At 45.8% G+C, this 21,898-nt stretch overlaps 1 protein-coding gene across 1 annotated transcript in view; it reads left to right on the forward strand.

Moving 5' to 3' along the window:
* Positions 1-21,898, forward strand: part of VPS13C (vacuolar protein sorting 13 homolog C) — a 2,873,871-nt gene that overhangs the window by 851,622 nt on the left and 2,000,351 nt on the right. The window lies entirely within an intron of this gene.

The following is a 21,898-nucleotide window of genomic DNA, read 5'->3' on the forward strand; positions in this document are numbered from 1 at the left end:
CCCACCGCCATGTGGTACTGCAACAAACAGGGCGGGTTGGGGTCGTGGACTCTGTCAGGAGGCTCTCCGCCTCCGGACATGGCTGAAACATCAGGGCATTTCCTTGGTGGTTCATCACCTGGCAGGTTCTCTGAACGCCAGGATAGACCTACTCAGCCGCAGGTGCATGATGGATCACGAATGGCGACTTCACTCAGACGTGGCGCAAGGTATTTTTCAACAGTGGGGAGAGCCTTGGTTAGATCTATTCGCCATCACACATCAGGCACACCATCACTTTACCCACCTTCTTTCCACCTCCGCATCCCTCAAAAGAAGAAGAGAGGCTCCACCGCCTTGACCCAAAATGTGCGCTCTCATTCTATCACAACAGTTCCGGGTGGATGATCAGCTCTTTGTTGTCTACGTGGGTGCCAAGAAAGGTCGAGCCGTGCACTAGTGGACCATCTCTCGGTGGGTTGTTCTGTGCATCAAAGCATGCTACTCCTTGGCTAGGAAGGAGCCTCCAGTAGGCCTACGCGCCCATTCTACCACGGCGATGGCCGCCACTACTGCTTTGCGACAGGGAGTTCCCTTACATTACATCTGTCAGGCATCTACGTGGGCCTCGCTGCACACGTTTACCAAGCACTACTTCCTGGACAACCAAGTCCGGAGAGATGGCTTCTTTGGCCGCTCTGTTCTCCAGGACTTTCTGGTGTGATCTTGGTTCACAGACCCACCACCGGGGTTGGTATTACTGGGGTATCTATTCTACGGTAAGGAATCTATCACTAACGTGTTTCTTTCAGATGCACAAGTTACTTGCCTTTGGTAACGATATATCTGTAAGAAACATTAGTTAGTGATAGATTCCTTACCGCCCCACCCATCCTCCCCGTTCTGCGAACTGATTTCTAGTGCTAAGGTCATCCCTTTCAGGGCCCTAGTTCCATTGCACCAGTGATCAGTTTCTTGCATGGCTCTGTGTTCCTGGTGCGGAAAGTTGTGTACAGAACTGACGTCAGCGCGCAACGCGCGGGGGTACTGCTGACGAAAACTTTCCGGATCCAGTCTGATGCCTGGGGATAATTCTACTGTAAGGAATCTAGCACTAACTAATGTTTCTTACAGATATATCGTTACCGAAGGTAAGTAACTTGTGCTTTAACACCTGAATCACCTCGTGTACGGACACACACTAAGCCTGCTCAAAACTGCCCCTGCCACTTGGACCGAGCCACAGATAAGCTGGTACATGGAATACCTTTTGACTCTCCAAACGCCACTGCAAACAGTTACAACACCATTGGAGACACTCCCAAGATAACAATGACATCACACCTCTGAATCTACCACTAATGACTCTGGTCCACCAAGGGCATTGCAATCATCAAATGGATTGAAAAGAGATCTAACAACTTAAAAGGAAATCTTTGCCATAATACAGGAATTCATGTCTCCTGCCACCAACTCCACTACAATCACCACACCAAAGGAGTTCTGCATCCAGCTCTTTCAATACATCAGCAACAAAATCACCTCCACTGATTTCAACTTTGCACCCCAACCGAACCTCTCCACTTTTGGTATGCTCCAATCCACCAAGAAATACACTTCCAAAACTGACATGATATGCTCGCCTGCCATCACTCATCTGTAAATTGCCACTACTATGCTCTCCACCGATGCTGAAGCCCCCTCGGATCCATGCCCCCATTTCCTCATCAACAAGGGAGTCCACCACATCTGCACCACCCTTATGCCAATCCTCAATGACTCACTCACCACATCTACCTTCCTTGACTGCTGGAAACATGCCACCATCTTATCCCACCTGATAAAATCCTCAGTGGACCCGAAACCACTGGAGAGCTACATATTCATCTCCCTTCTCCACTTCCCATCAAACCTCTTGGGAAAAGTCACTGACAAGGGAAAGCTGACCACCTCAGTGCCAGCCACCTGCTAGACCCGCCCCAAACAGGATTTAGACCGAACCATAGCACCACGACTGCCCTTATTGTAATCACCAATTACTTTTGTCTAATTGTGGATATGGGGACAAAGCGGCACTCATACTTCCAAGCGGATTTCAACACCATCTCCCCCCATGCTCACCAATTCCTACATGTCACTGGAATATGTGGACCCGTACTCAGTTGGATCAGCTCCTTCCTCACTGCATGCACTCAAACGGTAAGCTTGGCCCCGCACTCACCTTCTGCCTCCAACCTTATCAGCAGCATCCCCCATGGCTACTTGCTTAGCCCCATGGTCTTCAACATCAACATGGCCCAACTCGCCAGAATCGTCTACTTCCATGGACTCAACATCATCTCAACCACCGACGACATTCAACCCTTTTTTCACCCTATCCAACGACGTCTCCAATATCCAGATATAGTTCACCTACTGCATGTCTGAAGTCACCAACTGGATGAAAACTAACTCCCTGAAGCTCAACTCTGTCAATATATCAGTTTTCATCTTTGGAGAAGACCCCTCCTTCTGTAACTCACCAAGGAACCTAGGAATTGTGATCAGCAATCAAATCTTGATGTCCAGTTAGGTCAACAGGGTCACCCTTACCTGCTTCTGCGCTCTCAAACTCCTCAAGAAAATGTTTAGCTAACTCCCTCTAAAAACTCAAAGATGTGTCACTGATTACCAGCAGACTGAACTATGGAAACACACTCTACGTTGGAATTACCATGCAACTCATCAAGAGACTCCAGGTCATTAAGAATGCTGCAGCCATACTCCCTCTCAGACTTGCACTATGGTAACACACCCAGTCACGTCAAAGACCTCCACTAGCTCCTCATGCACCTACAGAGAAATACATAAGCAAGGCCCTGCATACCTAAACAGCTTCCTCAACTTCCACACCCCACCCAGACAAGTCCACTCTGCCAGGCTCCTGCCCGCCTATGTCCCCCACTTCCAATTGAGCCAGAGCCACAGGCCGCTCCTTTCCTTACCAGGCTCCTAAAGCCTGGAACAACCTCCTGACACATATTGGCGCTTCCAGCCCCATCTTGCAGTTTCACACAACAACAAAACAAAAAAAACCCTGGCTATTACAATAGGACCCAGTCGAAGCAGGTATTCTTCTCATCACAACATAGAATATTCGTGTTTTGCAGCTTTGTTTTATTTCTAAAAGGTGGTTCATTAACCATTTCTCAGAAATATTTATAAAATATCAGAAATAAAAATTGTCACATAAGTGTGCCTTCTCTAAATCCATTCACGTAACGTAGATTATTATTTTTGTCAGTACAGCAATGATTGTATTTCAATTTTAAAACGGAGACTGTTGTTGTGTGCAGTTAGTTACCTGTGTCTTCAGCATTTTCCCTGAAAGGGCACATGCATTATCCTATTCTGTGTTGATGCTGGGCAAGTCCTTTTGAGGGACAGCAATCATTCTCCTTGTATTTGCTCCACAGTAATCATTCTGACATTTTTGTGCAAGAAAATTTAAAGGGCTTTAATTGAGGCTAAAATTAACGTACCAAAAGAATACTGAACTTGCAGGGTTTCTTCGGCAGATAAACATTCAACAGGATTGTGCCCTTGACGCTAATCTTGTTTAATCATTGTAGTATGGATATCAAAGACTGCCTAAAGGCTGTAGCTGAAACGTCCCATGTATACTTTCCATCCCCACTCCAATTCTGTAATATGCACAAGGTTGTAACGATGCACCCTTAAAAATAACTGCAAAACGTATTTAAAGGTTTGACTGGGTAGCACCAGAATAAAGATCTGATACTAACCACTTGGCCCACTTGTTTATCATATCCTATACCCAGAAGATTACAAATGTAGGATAATACCACCTACCCTACTACTTGTAAACTAATAACACATCACTAATGGAGGTCTGAGGTTACCTAAAAAGCAGGCACACAACACCCATAGAGAATTAATCAAGCCCCAGACCGTAAAGACTTAAGCAACTTGAGACCCATCGCATGTCTCCTCAGGCTTGCTTAAATACTGGTAAACTGTTGCCCTTCTCCTTGAGGAGGTCATCTCAGTAAACAATGTACTTGGTGACCATCAATTGTTCTGCAGAGATGGTTGTTGTAATTCATATCTAATCTTTTTTAATGTACAAGTCACTGTAGTTCTTTTATTGTTATAATATCTGTTAGTATTTCCCTTCCCCCTATCTCCACTATATGGTGTATTCCAGCAGTTTGGCTGAAGCCTGCTTTAGAATGTTGGGATAAGAAGAAAACTATGAGGCTGTGCGTGGAGGGCGTTTGAAGTGGCGGAGAGTGGACACTCGTAATAAAGACACTTTCTGTTCCAGCATCTTTGTAATACTGGTGACAAGGATAGTATGCCTTCTGTTGTAAATGTGTCAATTAGGAAATCAATGAGAAATTCTGTGCTGATTTGATTCACCATCCTTGTGCCGACCCAATGGGTTTGGTAGTTAACTAAAACAAATGCAAAGCCTTTAGGAACACCTTTACGATTAATGGGACCAGTTATATCCAGAGCAAGTTTTCCCCAGGGTTTTTCTGGAATACAAATTGGAGATAAGGGAGTTTTGTGAACAACTTTGGATTTGTCACTATTGGCACAAATTAGACAGTTCTTAACTTTGGATTCCACAAGGGAATCTATGTTGGGAAACCAGTAGCATTCTCTAAGCCTGGGATTTGTCAGACTCCTTCCAAGATGACTTTCGTGTACGAGGTCAATCACCTTGTCCCTTATGCCTTCAGGAGGTAATATTTTGTCATTCCTGAATATCAAGTTCTGATTAAAATTGATTTTGTGATGGATTTCCCAGAGTCCTTTGGCCCTATCGTTGACTTCACTGTAACACTTGGGCCAACCTAGACGGGTATATGTTCTAAGTTGGTCAAATGTCTTAACTTGACAAGAACATTCTTCCCATTGCTTAGAAGTTAGGGCGGAAGAGTTGATCTCCAAAATAGGATATTCTGGAGTGTCAAATTGTTCCTCTTTATTCAGAAGGGCTTGAGATAGGAAAACAGCATCTTTGTAACACTGGCGACGATCTGCGTAATGGGTCGCCTCCCCTTTGGGATATCCTCTGCTTCTTCTTGTGCAAGCTGGAACATTTCCCATTTTCATCTTGTATCTGCAAGGTTGAGGTACTGTCTCTTTCTGTTCCTTCCTTTCCTCTACATCCTCGTATCTTTTGGATGCCCTCCAGCTGAACATGTACTCTGTTATTTTGGGATTTAGTACTAAAAGCCCCATTCCCTCGCCTCTCCTGAACCTCCTTCCGGCTGCCCATTATTCCGGGAGGTGTTTCTGCCGGCCCTGCTGTGTTACACACCTTCACCCTGCCAGGTTCTGGGCATTGGTGGTTGCTGGCGGTGGGCTCAGACGGAGGTATTACTGCTGGGCCTGCTGCAGTGATATGTCCTGAGCTTGCCCCTAGCTGGGTGGTCCGAGCCTGCCTGGTTCTGGGCGTTGGTGTCTGCTAGCTTTGGATGGAGGTATCACTGCTGGCTATGCTGTGTAGACATGCCAGGAGGCTGCCGTGTGTCTGGCAGTCTGTGTTAATTGAAAGTGCCTCTGCCTTTACCTGAAGACGTTCCTCATAAGCTTTGTTTCTGGCATATATGCAGCACTGTTTTGTTGTTCAGCCGTCACCTCCACTGGTGGGTGTCCTGTGTTCAGTGACTCGCACACTTGCTTAACCTGTGGCATTGGTACCCTCTTGTGAGCAGCGGCTGCATGCATGTCCTTCGTTGATGCACACACCTTGGTATGTCTTTTGTCTTCCCATCATTTATTAAGCGTGTCTTCTCAGTGACATGCACACTCCCCGTAGTCTCTGCGTATTTCTTTCAGGCGATCAATTGATGTGATACGCACAACTGGGTGTTCCTTGTGGTACCTCCATTTACATCTCCAGCCTCTGCACGCATGTCTCCTCAGTGACACACACACTTTTTTCACTTCTACTGCTTTCTGCGCACTTGTTTCGCATTTTGGAGTCTACTTGCGATTCCAGCTTGGTGTCCACACGCCATTGTACTATAATTTGCATAGCTTCTTTACTCTTTTCATGCTCTAGGTTGTTATGGGTATTGCGTGAGTGGGTCATATTCTCATTTACTCATGTTCTCCTCCATGGGTGAGATACCATTTTTGTGTGGGCCAGAATTTTATTTAATGTGTTAGCTTTATCTTGTACTGTAGTCTTAAATATTTAGTACACCATCTGCACTGTGAACTCTATTGTAGATTTGACCCTGATATGTTTCTACTTTATTTATCCAATCCTTCCAGTGTTCCTAACCCTTTTCTTCTCGCGTATACCTCATCATTGCCATGGCAGTGGCAAGCATGCTCCAACCTGCACCATTTCTAAGCAACTTAGGCAAACCTGTGGTGCCTTGGAAGGAATGGATAAAAATATTCTAATTGTATTAAATTGCCACTGGGGAAGTAAAGTTTAGTTATGTAAGGAAACAACATATTTTACTGCATATTTGGGGCAAACATTGTAAAAGGACTTTTGAGTCTTTACCTGATCCTGTCATTCCCCGTGTTGAACGTGAAGGGGAAGAGGGTGAGGATGAAGTAGATGAGTACAAAATAACTTTGTTGCCAAAATAAATATTGTGCTTGACCGTCACAAAGTCTTCAGTCGGTCCCAAGGTAAACATGAAAGTGTGACAAATTATGTAGCAGTACTTAGAGGGTTAAGTAAGTTATCTGAGTTTGCTGAATTAAACCAGTCTCTCATAAGAGACCCGTTAGTACGTTGCACTAACAATAACAGTATACAGGACAAACGTCTACAAAAACACCCCAATCTTCAAGAGGCTATTGAAATTGCCAAATCCATTGAGCGCACAGCCCGGTGTCTGAAGGAAATTAGAACACCTACCAATAATGAACACATTTCAGAGATAGTTGACAAAGACCAGGAACCGGAAACTACTGTGCTCTAGGTGAAGGCTAACAAAAGTCTACGCCAATCTGGGGAGTCACAAGAAAATAAGCTGAAATGTTACCACTGTGGGAGCAGCAATCACATAGCTAACAACACTAATTGCCAGGCTAGATCATCTATTTGCAGGAAATGCAATAAGAAAGGCCACCTAGCAAGGGTATGCAAAAACAACTGTAAGAAAATTGATGGAGTCAATAAAGAAAAGTCTGGAAGGAAGATCCCATCTGCCGAGAAAATAATACTTCAAGTGATGGATATTCATTCATATAGTAAAATTAATTACCCAGAATGTGGCATAATGTCAGATGGCAAGCCCATCAAAATGTTCCTTGATGCATGCTCGCCCTTTACTTTAATTAATTTCTCTGATCACAAATCCATGACCAATAACTTAAAGGAGAACTTAGTCACTGCTGACATTTCTCCTAGTGGGTACACCAGGGATCCCATTCCCCTCAAGGGAATGGTTAAAACTCTTTTGACATTTAAGGTCCGATCTACAGTAGTGTATGTTGTCAAAGGAGGTTGCAACCTCCTCGGATGGCACCACAAAAAGAATTGGGGATACAACTAGATCCTAATAACCCTGAACATGTCTATACCATAAATGAATCCATCACGGGAGAAATTATTTGCGATTAGTTCCCTAAGATGTTAAACCAAAGGGGACGATGGATGGAGTGTTGAACATTGCAAGCACTCACCCCCAGTCAACTGATCTGGGTTTAACCCACCATCATTCTTTAGCTCACTCCGCCACCCCAGTTCAGACATGGCCATATGCAAATCAGTCTCACCCTGTGCCTCATGGGAACAGTCCAGCCCGAACTGCCAAGCCATGTCTTCCCTGGACCGAAAAAACAAGCATCCTGGGACCGGTTTCGGGTTCATAACCCTCATCAGCCGGACCCACGTCTGGGCATACCTGCCAAATTAGGGCGAACAAAGCAAAACCAAAGGGAACGATGGACAGAGTGCTGAACATTGCAAGCACTCACCCCCAGTCAACTGATCTGGGTTTAATCCATCATCATTCGTTAGCTCACTCCGCCACCCCAGTTCAGACATGGCCATATGCAAATCAGTCTGACCCTGTGCCTCATGGGAACAGTCCAGCCCGAACTGCCACTGCCAATAGCCTGGCTGATGAGGGTTATGAACCCATAACCGGTCCCAGGATGCTTGTTTCCGGTCCAGGGAAGACATGGCTTGGCAGTTCGGGTACTCTGGCTCCAGAGACAAAATACAAACTGAAGTCGTTCCCTTGACTTGCAGAATACATGACCAAATATGTTAAAAACATTGCGGATTTAACCAGGATGCTTAGGGATCTCGCAAAAAACCACACAAAATACAAATGGCTTTATGTGCATCAAAGTGCATTTGAAAAAATCAAAGAAGCTATTCTGTCAGCTCCGTATTTTTGCAATTTTAATCCTTGCAGGAAAACTATATTAACCGCTGATGCAAGCAATAAAGGATTAGGGGCAACTTTATCCCAAGTAATTGATGGCAAAGAAAGAATTGTGTCCTTTGCGTCACGTACCCTTGCTAGACCTGAAATTAATTCTTCAGTGGTTGAAAGAGAGGCCCTTGCATGCTTCTGACTGGGCTGTGAAACATTTTAGGTTTTTTCTATGGGGTCTGCATTCGCACAGTCCATAAACCGCTAACATACATGTTCAGCCCTAAGGGATCCTCCAACAGTACTCACCACATTGCCCGTTGGGTCTTAGGCATGGAAAGCTTTTGCTTCAAAGTGGAAGTGGAATAGGTCCCTGGCAATCTAAACACTGTGTCAAAAAATGGAATTGGGTGGTGGATGACTGTGTATATGTCTGGAAACCTCCTGAGAAGTCCCAGGGTGCCTCTAAGTTATTTGGACCTATGTGAATAGTTGGAATCAAACATAATGTGGCGGTCATAGACAATGGGAAAATATGGAGCATGCACACAAAACACATTTAAATGTGTTATAGAGCGGTGTTTCATCCCTGAGTAGTAATCAAAGTAAACAAAGACAGAAACATCTTGTTACAAATGGATGAGTGGATTTAGTATTGTGTCCTGGCCTTTGTAAACTCCTAAAACAGCAGCAAATGGCCTGAATATTTCTCTTGGTAAGGTGATAATCCTATTTGCATCCCAGTAGTTGAAGGTGATTCTCAACGTGCATGGCGTAGGAACCCTCCTGTGCAGCAAGGCTCCCTCCCAGACACTGACCAGCAACTATTTCATGCCTCACCAAGGCCTGAAAGAGTGAGAGCTGCTTTTCATTTCCAATGGGCCTTCCTTTGTTCCTGGCAGCACTGCATATGCCTGCAAGGCCCAGGAGAAAAGTACCCCATCCCTGGCCTCGCAGTGGTGGAGCATAGGTGTGAGGCTCAGGTCAGGGAGGACACTGGCGAGGGGCCACATGTTGGTGGGCTGAGTGCGGGCACCTGGGCAGCGGGCAATGCCTAGCGCCGGCCCTGGTACCACACCCCTGGTGTATTTTCACCAAGTATGATTTTTGATTTAACGATTAAGCAATTTTGATTGGGTTTTATCAACTTTAGACATAAGCAGGATAAGAACAAAAACGAGTAGCATTCTTCAGATACATTTCAGTTTCAGTACATGAAAGAAACTAAGGTTCAGTAACAGCACAAATTACATGTAAGACAAATAGCAAGTAACAACAGGATGTCATTTTCAGTTTACGCTTCGCTTTATAGGCTAGAAGTGAAATGCACTGGCTCGTTATAATGAAAAATGTTGGAATCCATCATCTATGCCCTGTCGTATAAAACTTTCTCCCTATCTGTCCTAGAAGGATGAGAGGGACCCAATGAATAATGGGGGATGGGTTGCAGAACTTGGAAAAAGAAACTAGGGGTACACAAGTGATAATGGTAAAATGATATGGAACAGAATTTGGGGAATTTGAGGAGCAGAATTTGGGGGGTTTGCAGAGCGAATGTGAACTCTGGCATATTGTGATAAGGGGTAGGGTCGCTAGGGACCAGAGACCTTTAAATTTGGGATGATGAAGGAGGGGTGTCTGATTCAGCCGGTTCCTTATACTGCATGAGCATGGTGTCCCAGTCTGCAGCTATAGGGCACTGGCATATACGACAGCCTTCCTTCCAATTCATTGCAGAGCTTTCTGCCTCTTCCTATCTAAGTAGTGCCATGCACCATTAGGAAAGAGCCAGCGGGTGTTGGACCTTCCAGTGCATAGTTAGTAGCTGCTTGGCCAACAGGAGGGCAAGGTTGGTGAAGTTTACCCTGTTGTTTTTTTGTGTGGGGAAAATATCTCAGGAGGTAGCCTCCTGTGATTTTAATGTGGTGACTCCTGTAACCGTGGTTAATGAAGCATATGCTGCATCCAAAAAGCTTGCTATGATAAGGCAGGGCCAGTGAATATGCTGAAGGTCAGCGATGAGTGAAACATCTGGGGCAAGTGAAATTAGCTGAGGGGAACATGCAATTTAGTTGAGAGGGTGTAAGATAAGCCCTGTAAAGGATCATATATTGGATGTTTTTAGAGCAAGTGTTCCTCAAAGCTTTCTAAGGGGACTCTGGGGCTGTAGACCACTCGGTGCTATGAAGAGGTCTTAAGTCCTCCTCCAAGAGGCATTGTAAGTGACCAGAGGGATGCTTGCGTGTTGCCTAATAGCTTTGTATAGCCATGTGATGAGGTGACGACCGCCTTCCATGAGGTATAGAGTATGTATCACAGTGAAGGTATTCGGTTCTTTGTCCATTTCTCCCCATAGTGATCAGAGGGCCACCAGCAATTGCTTGTATGTTTGTAACTGTCCCGGGAGGGTTGGGGGGGTATTAAGGTCCTGATGAATTTGCTCAAATGTAAGGAACTGGGCCTCTTGGAAGAGGACTCTCACCTCTTCTAAGGAATGGGCATGCCATTCTGACAGCTGCTCAGCAGCAAGCAGACCTAAGGGTCCCGGCAGGCCCGGGAGAGGAATTTTGGGGTGATTTAGTTCAACATTTTCCATCGATCCACCCGTGTATAAACCAGGAGCGATGTATCTTGATAGTGGGTTGTAGGAGGTGTAGAGGACCATTTCCTGTGCTTGTCTCATAGAGTTTAGTTACTGTCAGCCATGGGGATACCCTTTGGAGCTGTACCGCTAGGTTTTAAGTTTAGAAGGATGGCACTCTAAGCCCTCCTTGACCCATCGGCAGTTAGTTATTGAAGAGCCACACGTCCCTTCCTACTGTGCTACAACAGGTTCCCAAAAATGTATCCAAATCTTGGAAAAAGTGACATTGGGGAAACATTGGAACATTAACAAAATAATAAAGGGGGGGGACAGTAATGCCTGTGAGTGTAAGGGGGATCCACTGTCAGAAGCGTATTTGGGATCTAAGTGTTATGTAGTTTTGTTTCAGGTTGCCTCCAAACAGGTCTTTTGGGAGTGATGTAGTTGAACCCCTAGAAAACGGACCGTAGCTGTCCTCCAAGCTAGTGTAGCATCACCCGTTTGGATAACCTGTGGGGGAGCATTGCTGCAAAACAGAAAGGCACACGACTTCTCCCAGTTCACCTGGAGGCCAGCTGCTTCCTCAAAGTCCTGGAAAGTAGTCGATATTAAAGATATGTCTGCTGAAGCATTTTGGATATATAATAAGTCATCTGCATAGAGCGACACTGTGTGTGTAGTTCCAGCTAGGGAGAATCACCCACTGCTGACCCTCCGATCGAAGGCAATGAACCAGTGGCTCCATGGTGATTGTGAACAGGGTATGGGAGAGAGGGCAGCCCTGGCGTGTACCATGGCCCATTAGAAAGAGGGATGAAATCAAGCGACTAACGCATGCCCTACATGACTGATTTATGTGCAGCAGGTTCATACCGGTTGCACCTTCTTCCACTCGCCTCTCCAAGTCAGATAGAATTTCTGCTCCATGGTTTAATGAAGCTCTCAGGCAGAGCAAAAGTGCCTGCAAACGGCTGGAAAAAGCATGGCGGAAATTTTTTAATATAGAGGACAAAGAAATCTATAAACAAGCCTTAAAGGTCCATCACAATAAAATTTATGAGTCAAAAAAACCTTTTTTTCCATCCAAAATTGACTCATCTGGTAATAAAAGCAAGGACATTTTGTCAAAGATTTTTGCTCCCCGATTTTGGCTGCCAGGCTTTTTACCCCCAGTAAGGAATGGACAAGCCAACTTGTCTCATATTTCCATGTTAAAATCAAAACTGTCCAAGACTCCTTTGCGGAGTCCCTCCCGGTTTGTCAAGAACGGCAAAACGTTTTCCTGCACGGTTTCCCCTGGTTCTGATCGCAAAAGAAAACTATTCAATTACCCATGGAGTCGGTTGTTTCACTTCCCTTCCTTCAGACGTTCCCAAAAGAGGATTAGTCTGCTAAAGACTACTACCAACAGGGCGCCCGTTCTCAGGGCGGTCGGTGGGTTAGCGGTCTAGTGTTTGACAGGCAGATGTTTGAACGTGCGCGCGTTCCCTGACAGCGGCGCACTTCAACTGTAGAAATTTGTGAGGAGGCTGTGTCGTTCGAGCCTCTCACAGAACTTCAGAAAGTATTCGTTGGGGGTAGAGAAAGTTATTCTTCACTGCTCAACAGATTCCGGAGGTGGAGTTAGAAGTCTTCTATCTCATCTCGTGTCACAAGAACTTTCCTGTCAATTCCAGTGAGTGGGAATTCTCCAGAGTTTCTTCCAGCGGCGTTTTGTGGAAGGTCTTTCAAGGCAGGAACTATTACTGAGAAAAGGTCAACAGTCATTCCGCGGTGAGTGGCCAAATGCTTAAATGCGTATTTGAGCATAAAGACAATTTGAGACTGTCAGACTTCTGATACTCCTTTACTACGTTCCTGGTAGTAGAACAAGTAGCAGTCCCCATAGACTTCCTTATCAATGTTTGGGGTCCTGACAGAAATTTCAAGAGAGTTCAATTCCGTCTACTGACTTTTAGTTTCCATGAGGAACTTTCTTCAGCAGTTCAGATAACAAGAAAGGAATCTACTTCTTCTCGTTGTATGTTAAATATATATATATATATATTGCTTACCATCAATTGCCGCAGCAGTAATCATCAAGTGCAGCTCAACCATCAGGCGCAGGAGCACCGTCAAGCGCAGCAGCAGTCATCAAGCATTGTAGCGCTTGCTTAGCGCGGAGCACAAAAGGCAACTAAAAGAGAGAGGCAAATCCACTGTAGAAATCAGGTAAAGGACTGGGCGTAGGGAGTGGGCAGGGAGTAGTGAGGGCCGTTAGGGGATTTCCACTAATTCTCTGTTAACTTAATTCACAGATGCCAGAGTAACCACCCTAGTCCAGGAGAAGCAGGCATACTAGCCCGGGAGAAGCAGGCATCACAGTGGAGTCTCTCTATTATCCCATTCCCCTTTCCCCCTCCTTGCTGGAAGTGAATTTTATTCGCTGTAGCGAGGCAGGGGAGCTGGGAAATTCTCATCAATTGAGTCCAGGTCTTCAGTCCAGCTGTTCCCGTGGTGGAAGGGAATTTCAGGTGCGTGGTACCTTCTTTCGCTTGTCTTGACAGATTGAAGTGCCATTCAACTAAATCCCACCTGAGCAGTATGGCTGAGGGTCTGGATGTTAAGACATTGGCAGCAGTGCTAGAAAGAATTCAGGAACAGTTAAATGTCACCATGGAGGCAAATAAGACTCTCAGTGAGGAGGTCAGGAAGTCTAGTCAGGAAGCGAATTTCCTTAGGCAGAGGGTGGAAGAATTGGTTTCCGGAGATAGTGCTGAGTTTAAGGCCCCTAAATCTTTCCATTTCTCGCCCACGTCATCTACATCTGAACTGACCACTCAGGTTATCCATGCCATGTCTCCCACTATACCTTTGGCAGCCCCAGAAAGATTTACAGGTGATCCCCATAAGGCGCAAATTTTCCTCACCCAATGCTCTTTGCATTTCCTTTGCAAGCCTATCGTTTTTAAAGAAGACCAATCCAAGGTGGCCTTTGTACTGTCTTACCTGAGCGGAGATGCGGCAGCCTGGTCAATGCCGCTAGTGAGTTGCAATGACTCAATTCTGTACAACTTTGAGGAATTCAAGGAAGAATTTCTTCGCATCTTTGATCGGCGCACAGTGTCACAAACGACAGACAATGAACTTTTGGATCTCAGACAAGGGAGTCGGGAGTTAGTAGCCTATATTGCCCAATTCAATAAACTAATAGTGGAAACCAAGTGGCCAAAAGAAAAGAGGGCGGCCATTTTTTATCGAGGACTAAAAGATGAAATAAAAGATGGGTTGGCACAAATCCCAAGGAGACCCACAGATGTGTCAGAATTAATGGACCTTGTACTTCAGATTGATTCGAGGCAAAATGAGAGGCGGAGTGAGCGTCGCAAGGAGGTACGGCCTTTCCTTCCGCGTTTCGACAGAGCCAGGTCAGATCCGGTTAAGCCATCTGAGACAACTTCAGGGGAAGAACCAATGCAAATTGGGTCAATTAGAGGCCCATTAACTAAGGAGGAAAGGGAGAGGCGACGAAATGGAAAATTGTGTATGTATTGTGGAGCTGCCGGGCATTTTGTCAAGGAATGTTCACGAAGACCTAAGATTAGTCCAGTGCCAAAAGACAAGCCCCACCAGTAGGAGGAGTTGCTCTGGTGGGCGCAGAAGAGAAGTCAACTCCAGATCCACAAATGCTGGCTAATACCCTTCAGTCCGCGGCCCCTCATTTGATTATCCCCTGTGGAATTAAATTTGGAATAAAAGCTATGGAGAACATTTCTGTCATGATTGATTCTGGGGCAACTGGGAATTTCTGCGACATAAGATTTGCCAAATCCCTAGGAATCCAGTTTGTCCGCAAAATCAAGCCAGAACCGGTGCGGGCTGTTGACGGAACAAATCTCTCTTCTGGCCCCATCACTTGGGATACTGAAGAGATCGTCTTGGAAGGTCCAGGGAGCCATAGGAGCATTTTAAAGTTTGCTTTGATTGATGCCCCTCAGTTTCAGCTCATTTTGGGTTTGCCTTGGCTCACGGAACATAACCCAAGGATTGACTGGGCAAGAAGATCGGTGGAAATGAGCTCAGATTATTGCAAGGAACATTGTTTTCAAGGAGAGGAAACCCATCTTCAGCCCTCCCAAGCAACGTTATTGGCAGAACCGTCTTTGGTGGTCTGTGCGTTGGAGGTTCCAGCAATTCCCAGCGAATATCTGGATTTGAGAGAGGTTTTTGATGAACAGGAGGCCAATAAATTGCCCCCACATAGGGAGTATGATTGTACCATAGAATTGGAACCAGGGGCACTCTTGCCGTGCAGTAGAATCTATGCCCTCTCTGAAGCTGAGAATGTACATCTGAAGGAGTATCTGGATCGATATCTAGCTAATGGATTCATCCGACCCTCTCAGTCTCCGGCATCTTCTCCTTTATTTTTCATTCCGAAGAAGGATGGGAGGCTTCGCACATGCATAGACTATCGTGCCTTGAACCAGGTGACAAAGAAGAACCGATACCCGCTACCACTGATTTCGGAACTTTTAGATCAGGTGAAGGATGCTTGCATCTATACTAAGTTGGACCTTCGCGGAGCCTACCATTTGGTTAGAATGGCTGAGGGGCATGAGTGGAAGACAGCTTTCCGGACGCGATTCGGCCTCTTTGAGTACCAGGTAATGCCATTCGGCCTGTGCAACGCCCCAGCTGCCTTTCAGCATTTTGTAAATGATATCCTTCGAGAATTCCTTGACCGCTTTGCAGTGGTATATATCGACGACATCCTTGTTTTCTCTGCTAATATGGAAGAACATGTACAACATGTGCGCGCCATTTTGAAGAAGTTGCTAGATCATCAGCTTTTTGTCAAGTTGGAAAAATGCGTTTTTCACACCACAGAGGTTGAATTTCTGGGATTCATTTTGTCCCCTGAAGGAGTGGCCATGGACGATTCCAAGGTAAAAGCAATAAGAGACTGGCCCCCTCCACAAAATGTCAAGGAAATACAAAGATTCATTGGATTTGCTAACTTCTACAGGCGATTCATTTCAAATTTTTCGGAGAAAGTTCGCCCAATCACTCTCCTTTTGAGGAAGAAAGAACCTTTCGTGTGGGGACCAGTGACTGAGGAAGCCTTCCAGTCTTTAAAAAGGGCCTTCATTTCCGCTCCAATTCTGCAGCATCCAAACATAGAGGAACCATTCTATGTGGAGGCGGATGCTTCTGATCAGGCGATTGGAGGAATTCTGTCGCAGAGACATCGAGAGACTGGCCAACTTCATCCAGTTGCTTACAGGTCACGGAAGTTAACAGCGGCTGAAGTCAATTATTCCATTGCAGACAAGGAACTATTGGCAGTGAAAGATGCTTTTCAGGACTGGCGACATTATTTATTAGGAGCCAAGCATGAAGTAACAGTCTATACAGACCATAGAAATCTGCAGTTCCTGAAGTCAGCGCGAACTCTTTCACCACGACAATTGCGATGGTCGTTGTTCTTCGCAGATTACAACTTTGTTTTGACATACAAACCAGGAGCAGACAATGGAAAGGCGGATGCCTTGTCCCGGCTAAATTCAAGTGAGCAAAGAGAAACTTCCCGAGAAGTTCACATAATTCCTGAGGAAAAGATAATTGGGGCGATACTATACTCAGAATTGGAAGAGAAGATCAGAGATTCAATATCACAAGAAGATCTGGCTAAGTGGTTGAAAGAGGACCCAGAGAGAGAAAGTAGAGATGGGAAACCCTATCATCACGGAGTACTGTTCGTTCCACAGGCTGATCTACAAGAAAGAGTCATACAGCATTGTCATGATGATCCTTTGGCCGGCCACAAAGGGGTCACGAAGACCATTGAACTGATCAAACGAGACTTTTGGTGGCCCGGTCTGGAAGCTCAGGTGAGACAGTATGTGGCATCTTGTGCTAGTTGTGTCAAGGGGAAGGCCATAAGACAAGCCCCACAAGGGTTACTTCAACCTTTGCCCATAGCACCAGCTCCTTGGCACACCATCTCAATGGATTTTATAGTGGATCTTCCTTCTAGTCAGGGGTTGTCCGTTATATGGGTGGTGGTAGATCATTTCACCAAGATGGCTCATTTTGTCCCATTGAAATCCCTCCCAACTTCAACTCAGCTTTCCACTCTGTTTACTCAACACATAGTCAAGGCACATGGGATTCCCAAGGTGGTCATATCCGATAGGGGTCCTCAATTCATTTCACGATTCTGGAGAGCCTTCCTAGGCAAATTAGGGGTGGAATCTCGTTTGTCCACCAGTTTTCACCCACAGACTGATGGGCAAACGGAGAGAGTGAATCAAGAACTAGAGCAATATTTGCGCTTGTACTTGATGGATCAGGAGGGAGATTGGCCTGAGTTAATTTGGGCAGCTGAATTTGCGTATAACAACGCAGTTCACTCTTCTACCGGATTTTCCCCGTTCTTTTTGAATTCAGGTCGACACCCCAACACCTTAGTGAATAAGTCTGAAAGTCTAGTACCAGCTGTGGAAGAGACGGTGCGCAAATTACAAGAGACTTATAAGATAGCAACTCAGAACTTGATTAAGGCAAAGGCAACACAGAAGGTGCAGGCAGACAAGAAAAGAAGGAAGAATCCCGTTTTTGAGCCAGGGGACAAGGTTTGGCTATCCACTCGATACATGCGCCTCAAGGGGAATCGTAAATTCCAACCTAGATTTGTAGGTCCTTATGAGGTAGAAAGGATGATGAACTCAGTTACAGTGAAACTCAAGCTTCCTCTTAGTCTAAAGATTCACCCAGTGTTCCATGTATCTTTAGTGAAGAAAAACCCCGTGGGTTTGAGAATGGGTTTGCCTCCAGCTCCAGTTCACAGACAGGCTGGAGAAGAATTTGAAGTCAAGAGGATTCTAGACTCAAAACTGAAGAAAGGAGAAGTTTTCTATTTAATTGACTGGAAAGGATTTGGTCCGGAGGATCGTTCTTGGGAGCCCAGTTCAAATATCCATGCCCCCAGATTGGTTCGTGAGTTTCATAGGACATATCCCAATAAACCAAAAGAGAGTGGAGGGGAGTTCTTGGTGGGGGGTACTGTCAAGAACGGCAAAACGTTTTCCTGCACGGTTTCCCCTGGTTCTGATCGCAAAAGAAAACTATTCAATTACCCATGGAGTCGGTTGTTTCACTTCCCTTCCTTCAGACGTTCCCAAAAGAGGATTAGTCTGCTAAAGACTACTACCAACAGGGCGCCCGTTCTCAGGGCGGTCGGTGGGTTAGCGGTCTAGTGTTTGACAGGCAGATGTTTGAACGTGCGCGCGTTCCCTGACAGCGGCGCACTTCAACTGTAGAAATTTGTGAGGAGGCTGTGTCGTTCGAGCCTCTCACAGAACTTCAGAAAGTATTCGTTGGGGGTAGAGAAAGTTATTCTTCACTGCTCAACAGATTCCGGAGGTGGAGTTAGAAGTCTTCTATCTCATCTCGTGTCACAAGAACTTTCCTGTCAATTCCAGTGAGTGGGAATTCTCCAGAGTTTCTTCCAGCGGCGTTTTGTGGAAGGTCTTTCAAGGCAGGAACTATTACTGAGAAAAGGTCAACAGTCATTCCGCGGTGAGTGGCCAAATGCTTAAATGCGTATTTGAGCATAAAGACAATTTGAGACTGTCAGACTTCTGATACTCCTTTACTACGTTCCTGGTAGTAGAACAAGTAGCAGTCCCCATAGACTTCCTTATCAATGTTTGGGGTCCTGACAGAAATTTCAAGAGAGTTCAATTCCGTCTACTGACTTTTAGTTTCCATGAGGAACTTTCTTCAGCAGTTCAGATAACAAGAAAGGAATCTACTTCTTCTCGTTGTATGTTAAATATATATATATATATATTGCTTACCATCAATTGCCGCAGCAGTAATCATCAAGTGCAGCTCAACCATCAGGCGCAGGAGCACCGTCAAGCGCAGCAGCAGTCATCAAGCATTGTAGCGCTTGCTTAGCGCGGAGCACAAAAGGCAACTAAAAGAGAGAGGCAAATCCACTGTAGAAATCAGGTAAAGGACGGGGCGTAGGGAGTGGGCAGGGAGTAGTGAGGGCCGTTAGGGGATTTCCACTAATTCTCTGTTAACTTAATTCACAGATGCCAGAGTAACCACCCTAGTCCAGGAGAAGCAGGCATACTAGCCCGGGAGAAGCAGGCATCACAGTGGAGTCTCTCTATTATCCCATTCCCCTTTCCCCCTCCTTGCTGGAAGTGAATTTTATTCGCTGTAGCGAGGCAGGGGAGCTGGGAAATTCTCATCAATTGAGTCCAGGTCTTCAGTCCAGCTGTTCCCGTGGTGGAAGGGAATTTCAGGTGCGTGGTACCTTCTTTCGCTTGTCTTGACACGGTTAAGGGATGGAGCACAGATTCTCTAACATCCGGCGCTCCTGCAGTGGGTCCATCTTTAACACAGTTTCCCCCTTCCACTAGAGACGTCCTTCGAGATTATGAAAGGCCTTAAGTCAGGATCTCCCATGGATCCATGCCCTGCCAAAGTGTTGGCCTACGTAGCAGAGATTATTAATCCAGCCGCCAATATTGTCCTCAACTCCTTGCTGAGAAATGGACAGATGCCATGCAGTTGGAAATGTGAGAAAATTCTACCACTGCTAAAAACGCCTTCTGCCGACCCCTTGGTGGCATCCAACTATAGACCGAACTCACTCCTCCCTTTCTTCTCTAAAGCCCTAGACAAATACGTGAATTCAGTTATCACGGATTTTGTGGAAATCATCTTTTCCACCAGAGCCAGTCTGGATTTAGATCTAATTTCAGCACAGAGACTGCTCTGCTCGAAATCTCTGAGGCCATTAAGGAGAAGTTAGATAAAGGCAGTAAAGTGATGCTGATCTTGCTGGACCTCCCCGCAGCTTTTGACACCAAGCCTCATGACCGACTCCTGCATAGATTGTAGGAGTGCAGCCTGGGTGGCTCGGTACTCAAGTGGTTCTAGCCCTTTTTGGAGGATAGACACCAAGAGGTCTGGTCACCTCCTTTCGCCGCTCCTATTCCCCCTATGAAGGTGGGCATCCCATAGGGTTCCATTTTGAGCCCAACACTTTTTAATCAATACATGTCCCTCTTGCTCCCTTGCCTGAAGCATGCGGTGCGACAATTTCCTATTTCTTCTTCGGCTCGCCATCTCGGGATGAGTGGAAACAATGGTGGCCTTCTGACATGTCACCTCCCCTAGCCTCGGTAAACACAGTCAATTACTTGGGGGTCAAGTTAGATGACGCCCTGTCCATGAAAGCGCAAATCCAGGCAGTCGCAGGATCCTGTTTTGGCCTACTACGAATGCTCAAGAAATTTCTCCCCCTATTGCCGCTCACCCACAGGAAGACCGTGGTCCAAGCCCTCATTGTCCCTAGGTTGGACTATGTAAATGTCCTATACCAGGGCCTCCCACAGTACCTACTGAACAGACTTCAGGTGGTACCGAATGTGGGTGCCAGGGCGGTTCGGATCTCTCCACACCTGAAGGCTTTGCATTGGCTCTCGCTCCGAAAAAGAATCTGCTTTATAGGTTTGGTCTTGTCTTTTAAGGCTTTACATGGTACAGACGCTCACTATATTGGAGAGTTCTACACTATGTCCCCGGCAGAACCCTGAGATCATCTTCTCAACAGCAGGTGGTTGTTCCTACGTTTTCCCGCATTCGTACTGGTGGCCACTTCAAGTTCAGGCTGCCCGTGTCTGGAACCTTTTGCCGGTGTCACTCAGACAGGTGCCGGACTTGCTAACTATCAGGAAGCAGCTAAAAACCTGTGTTGCAAAGTCATCCTGTGACCTGGGCACCCCCCAACTTTTTGCTGACTGGTACTGTTGGTAACTGACTCTGACAGACCCTGGGCTCTGCCTAACCAGGTCCAGGGCCAGTGCCAAGCTGAAAGGAACACATTAGAATACAGTTAAAACACCTAACATACACTAGGGTACACTATGGTATTGTGGGGTACCCCTGTAATTGGCATGACCTACCCCATAACCCCCTAGTATATAATAGGGCATCGGATTGAAACTACCTAGAAGTCCCCAGTACCCTGGGGCATGGCAGCTTAGAGGCCAGCAGCTTTTTCTGTACTTGCATGTGTGCACTGCTGAAGGTCAGTTTAGAAACAGCCCTGGGTGCCAGGCTTGCTTTTAAAAAGTACATTGTGGCCAAACTCGACCTTGGTGGTAGAGGCACTTAAAAATGGATAACCTACAATGTTTGGCATATTAGGGACCCCCAGGGTCTTGCCTAGGTATCCCAGGGGTGGAGGGTCAGATATGTATAAGGTACACCCTTATAAAATGAGTTTTTATATGCCTGGGTAAAGTGAAATTTCACATTTCACTCCCCCACATTGTGGTCAAGTGCTGCTCAAATTAGACTTTGATGCTAGGAGCACTGTGGAAAGAGGATCTTCAAGATTTCTGTATATTAAGAACCCCTAAAGTCTCCCCTAGTTGCACAGGGGGTGAGGGTCCTGTAGAAATTAGGGAAATACTTATAGAATATGTTCTTATAAGTCCTGGTGCTAGAAAACTGGCCAGTCATTTTCCCCATTGCAAATCCCAGTCCCATAGGTTAACATTGCAGGAAGTTATTAAATAATAACTCCTGATAGGAAGGAGGTAGAGCTACCGTTCAAAGACTTCTCAGAACAGTATTTCTAAATCCAGCAATATCATATTGTTGAATTTCTCCTAAAGTGTACATACAAGAAGTTATAAGACTTTCTTGTTTGTAAGTCCAAATTCAGCCTTCCAGTGGTCTGCCCTGATTGGTCAGAGTTAAGTGGATTAGGCAGGCTGCTTTCCAGAGTCGGGGCTAGGCTTACGGAAGGTAGGTGCAGATGGTAGTGGGAGAGTCTAGGGAAATAAGCCATTCCTGGGGGTGTGTTTAGCCAGGTCTTGACTCTCTGCTAGAAAATCGGCCATTATGGATTTGGAAGATTTGATGCACTCTGGGACAAAATAATGTCTCACTC

The sequence above is a fragment of the Triturus cristatus genome, chromosome 3_2 (genome assembly GCF_964204655.1).
Source record: "Triturus cristatus chromosome 3_2, aTriCri1.1, whole genome shotgun sequence".
Taxonomy (NCBI): Eukaryota; Metazoa; Chordata; class Amphibia; order Caudata; family Salamandridae; genus Triturus; species Triturus cristatus.